This window comes from Tiliqua scincoides, chromosome 9 (assembly GCF_035046505.1).
Source record: "Tiliqua scincoides isolate rTilSci1 chromosome 9, rTilSci1.hap2, whole genome shotgun sequence".
NCBI lineage: Eukaryota > Metazoa > Chordata > Lepidosauria > Squamata > Scincidae > Tiliqua > Tiliqua scincoides.
Genome location: NC_089829.1, coordinates 31687921 through 31693920, shown reverse-complemented (window position 1 = coordinate 31693920; position 6000 = coordinate 31687921).

Genomic DNA, 6000 nt, shown 5'->3' with positions numbered 1-6000 from the left:
GGTTACATTTGGCTATTTGTTTTCACTTTCTCCATTCAACCTTTTTGATTAAAAACTCACATATATTTGCCATGAGGTGTTGAAAATGAGCATTTGCAGAATGGTGCCGATTGTGAATATTGCTTCAAAAGTATAGGTGGTGTGATGATCCCAGTTTGAAACTGTTGCTTGGAGAACCTACCCAGTACATGATTTTGTGCGCTCGTCAATAAGGACACAGGAATCTTATGGTGCGTGTTTGTGGCAGTAACACACCTGCCTCTTCTTGTTGCAAAAGATGGTGTCACTTTTTCATGTTGCTAAATACAAACTCAAAATTGATAATACCTGCTGTTGGCTGACTTCCTTCATTGCTGTGGGAGGTGCTGCATGTTTTTAAATAAAGTAGATAAAAAGCAAGCACCCACTTTGGGAACGTCTAGTTTGCAATCTGTTCCAAACTATTTTAATCATGTGTGGAGAAACGGAAAACTTGCTCATGGCTTTTGATGAAAAGAACAGAAACACTTGTTCGAGTTATCTGATTGGAATGAGGGATATTTTTAATGAAAACAGACTAATTTTTCCTCCCCCCCCCCTAAAATTAACTCGGGTCTGTGTTTATTTCTTGACTGCCTTTTCATTTGCCTCAGCAAAAAAATATGTCATGCTTTTTCAAATCAATAAGAAGTTGGAAACTATTACTGTAAGGAGGAAAAAAAATGGAATGTTGTCTGTGTTTACTAAGGGATGCTGGCAAATGCCCTGTAATAGCCCAGATTGCTTGGGTTCTCCCCTCTCTGGTCTTGGAAGACTACCCAGTCCATGTTGGGTTATTGTCCAAAAATGGGTTTGTAAATGGAAATGTTCCCTTGTGACAATTCACCACAGACATACCACAAGATGGAAAGAACAGCTAGCTTGAATGAATCTGATATTGAGCTTTGGTTTCATAGATTTTGTGGTACGATTAACATGATCTTTAGACCAAGGGGTTTGTTGGTTGGTGGTAGCTTTGATCCTGCTTTTCAAAACTTTAGGGATGTCTTAAGATAATTGCTTGGGGCACTTTCCCTGGGAGTCTTGCAGGGATCTGTTCCATCTCCTCTTTTATGTAGTGTGTGTCAGGGAAAAAGGGAAGACTTTCCAGGGGGAGAATAAGGATGTATTGGTACCCAAATTCTGAGAATACCTACCCTGGCTTCTAATTTTGATCAAACCAGATGATACATCTTGCTGAGGGATAGTTTAGATCATTAATTTAGAGCATAATGCCTGCGGGCTGCATGTGGCCCCCGGAAGCAGTTTGGCTCCTGTGATAATTGGGTTTTCCCTACGTGATAATTGGACTGTACTAATATCTTGGAAATATGAACAAGATTTGCACATTTTCGCTTTGTCATTTGAAGCAAATGAATTTCTATGTGAGAACAAAGGGCTTCTTTCTGGCCTTCACCTGGTTAATGATGTCACTTTCTGTTTAATGATGTCACTTCCAACCTTCAGCAGGCACCATGAATGCTAACTTTGGCCCTCTGGTGGCCCACTCCCACCAGGAATGTCAAACTTGTTTCATACAGAGGGCCAAAGTTATCGTTCATGGTGCCTGCTGCAAATGACAGAAGCCTACTGCAAATTATGGAATGGGCTACATCAGAATGCCAGATGCAAGGGAGGGCACCAAGATGCAGGTCATGTCTTGTGTGTTCCCTGAGGCATTTGGTGGGCCACTGTGAGATACTGGAAGCTGGACTAGATGGACCTGTGGCATGATCCAGCGGGTTATTCTTATGTTCTTAAGTGAAAATGTGCAAATCTTGTTTAGATGCTGGGCTCAATTTGGAAAAGGCACAAAGGAGCTGCTCTGTGTGTGTACACATGTACAAGTGAATGACTAGCTGAAACGCAACTAAATCTGTGCATCCTCTTATGCCCAGTGATTGTAGTGACAATAAATTTTCTTCCAACATGTAATTAATGCAAGATTTTTACCACCCTTTATGGATGCACTTCTTTTCACTGTTTTTCATGGTGTTCTCCCCCCCCCCCCAATTACCAGATAAGTCTTCTCTCATGCACATTGCTGTGGGCAGCACGATTTTGAAACTTCAGCTGGCAAAGAACATGATTCAGCTGTCCAAGGACATAAGCCACAGGGTACCCCTTATACCAGTGTGGTGCATTAGCACATAATTGCTTCCGACCTTTTGACAAACTGTTTCTCTGCCTAAGTAGCCTCAGAGTTATTACAATCATGTAAAGAAAGAGTTTTTGCAAATGGTCCAGAAATTCCAGTTTTGAAGGGAAGCTGGTCACAGGGCATTTTCAAAGAATTTGCATCCCTGGAACTTGATGCTTGGTATTAGTTACCATTAAAACTTGAAATTGCTCACCTTTGGGGAGCAATTAAAGCCCCACAGAATATGCTGAACCAGGTCTGCATGAGTTCTAAGACACAAGAATTCAGGAGTTATTGAACTTTACCTTTGAACAAGGTCCATCTCTACTCAACCAGACGTTCTTGATAGATTTCTGATGCGTTGGCTGACTGTCTTCATTTACTTGCTTGCTGTATTGCTGACCTCAACCTTTTGGCTGCTTTTTTGAGAGTGCTTTTTATTCTTCCCTGTATTTATTTGGTTTTTAACTGACCATATTCCTCAGGCAAGCACAAATATAAAAGAGATGTATGGTAGCTAGCTCCACAAGAAGTGGAGCCATAAGCACAGGTGTTAAGTTCCTCCTCAAGTGAAACTTCTTATAGCATTCAGTGGGGCTTCCTCCTATGCAAGGGTGCATAGATCTGTTTGACTTTGACACCAGGCTTGTGTCATCATGAACCCATGATAGGCATAAGAAGAATTATTACTGCTTAATAACTATTAGACTACTGTATCCTGCTCTACAGCTCAAAAGCATGTAGCGGCTGTAGAACAGGATAGAGCCCTCTAAACCACTGATTCTCAACTTTTGTCCTCTGCTATATCACTTCACATGGTCCACATATTCAAAGTAACACTGGAAGTGACTGGTGATTACATCATTGCAGTTACTTCTGGGTTGCAAGGTTAGACACTGCGCAACAAACACCAGTAAGAGGCTCATGGTGGACAGGAAGGCTTTTTTGAGCACAGAAAAGGATGCTTTGGAGCCTCCTACCACTGTTAGTTGTGTTCCTGGTCTCGCTACTAGGTGGCAGGTGTATAGGGGGCTGCAAGTACCACCAAAACCACTTCAAGTACCACTGGTGGTATCTGTACCACTGGTTGAGAAACACTGTTCTAAACTTTTGAGATATTACGATCATTGTTTCAAAAGCCTGTGGCGTAGCACCTTGTTTAGTCTAAGTTGCTACAATATTTTTGGTTTTTCTGCAACAGACTTGCAGTCTGGTTCTATGCTTATCTGCTGAGAAATCAGTCATGTTGAGTTCAATGGGATTTACACCGAGGTAAATGGGTAGAGAACTGCAACCTAGCACAACTACCTGTCTGAAATAATTAGATTCACTTGGTAAGGAGCTTTGAAATGTTCTGTTCTGTTCTGGATATTACTCCCTGTATTCTTTGCTTGGTTTCTTTTGGTGTCTTGTATTTTTCATTGGTCTTGTCACCTTTCTTTCCCCCCTATGCCAGTGGTTTTCACAAATTTAGCACCGGGACCCACTTTTTAGAATGAGAATCTGTCAGGACCCACCAGAAGTGACATCATCAAGCAGGAAAATTTTTAACAATCCCAGGCTGTAATCCTACTCACACTTACCCAGGAGTAAGTCCCATTTACTATCATTGTTAAAAGAATATACATAGTAGCTTGTTTAAAAGTACAGGTCCCCAAATGCAGTCAGATACCATGGTAGCATCAAGTCTAATATATTAAAAATAAAATACTGAAATGAATGGGGACCCACCTGAAATGGGCTTGCAACTCACCTAGTGGGTCCTGACCCATATTCATTGAATTTTTTTTGTTTGCATAGGGTCTCAGGAATAAAATCACCTTTGATCACTTCTAGTGTCTGGCCAAGCAAGCACTCACTCATGAACCACCAGAGAGAGCTGTGAATGGACTGTTGGTAGCCAGCACTGAAGTGCTGACTGCAGGCGGTCCATTCACTACTCTCTCTGGTGGTCCATGGGGACCCCATCACTTGAGAGATGCTTCCTGTGGACCACTCACAGCTGGCATTGCATGTGGTCCATGACAATTCCAATTTTTGCCTCAGTGTTCCACAGGCTCCTAAAGGTTGGGAGTCAGTGGTATAGGGCAAGAAGATACAAAGTGGGACAGAGTGTCTTCTCTACCTTTAACCATTGTATAGAAGAGGGAATTTTGGCAGGTGCATCTTTTTAAACCCTTCCATGTTGAGCTACACCTGTCAAAATTCCATCTACTATACCTTTAACCAGGGGTGCCCAAACCCCAGCCCGGGGGCCACTTGCGGCCCTTGAGGCCTCTCAATGTGGCCCTCAGGGAGCCCCCGGCCTCCAATGAGCCTCTGGCCCTCCAGAGATTTGTTGGAGCCTGCACTGGCCCGACACAACCGTTCTCGGCATGAGGACGACTGTGTGACCTCTCGTGTGAGCTGTGGGATGAGAGCTCCCTCCACTGCTTGCTCTTTCACATCTGTGATGCAGCAGCGGCAGCAAAGGAAAGGCCAGCCTTGCTTTGTGCAAGGCCTTTTATAGGCCTTGAGCTATTGCAAGACATTCATTCATTCATATAAGTTCATCTTTAATATATTAATTTATGTAAACTTATGTAAATTTATTCAAATTTGAAATGTAAATTAATTTCCCCCCCAGCCCCCAACACAGTGTCAGAGAGACAATGTGGCCCTCCTGCCAAAAACTTTGGATACCCCTGCCTTTAACCATTGTATAGAAAGCACTCTGTATCTGGTAAGCCTATCATTGCATGAAAACCCAAAACATTTACATAAAAATTGTTAGGACTAAGGCTCTGCTCTACCCCTATAAGCTTTTCTCTTGGTATTTATTTCTATTTCCATAAGACTGTAAGAAGAGCCCTTCTGGATCAGGCCAAAGGCTCATCTAGTCCAGCTTCCTGTGGTCTACCAGATACCTCAGGGAGCCTACAAGACAACAAGGGACCTGCATATTGCTTCCACACCCCTGCATCTGGCATTCTATTTACCCTTGTGCCCCCAACAAATACACTAGACTGCGCTTGGGTCTAACTTGGGCCACTTTATTAAACAAAGTGACCAATTTTAGGTCCCTTCGGGGAGAAAAACTGGATACAAATGCAGTAAGTAAGTTAAATTTTTAATGCATGAAACCTACTGGGTAAACCTTCCTTCCCTCCCTTGCCAGTCTGGGGTAGGCAGAAAAAAACAAACAAAAAGCTGCCATCCACCCAGTTTGGATGACAGAAAAAAACTCCTACCTAGCCCTCATGATGCAGTTGGCATCCTTCAGTCTCGGAAGACTATGGTGTCACACTCTGAATGGTGGTTCTGGAACAGAGTGTCCTCTCCAGTGCACGAAGCCTGGGTAAAGTAGGTATGGAGGATAGGCTGTTACCCATGCAGCAAATCCCCCCCTCTCCACATCGCTGAAATGGTCCAATGGAAAGGCAGAGGCCAATACGGTTGGTTCCAGTGGCGTCGCAGGAGTTGCCAGAACGTGACTGTGTTCAGCCATGAACTGCCTCAGGGACTCCGGCTCCGGATTTTGCCTTGAGGTTGACTCCTGAAGCCTTTTCCATAACTGGATGTAGCCACAAGGCAGTGGAGTTTTGGGATCAGAGTTTTCCTTCTCTCAGATGAGCTGCCTTCCCAGGCTGACGAGTCCCATCTACCTGGTGGCTGTTTAGTCGCCTTTTACGACAAGTACAGCCAAACTGAGGGCCTATTCTTATCCCCAGCCCCCAGGGGTTCCCTCATGATGAGTGACCAGCTAATCTCAGACTGTACATATCCATCATGGCTTGTAACTTGTGATGGAGTTTCACTCCACAAATATGTCCAATTCCCTTTATAAGGCATCCAAACCAGAT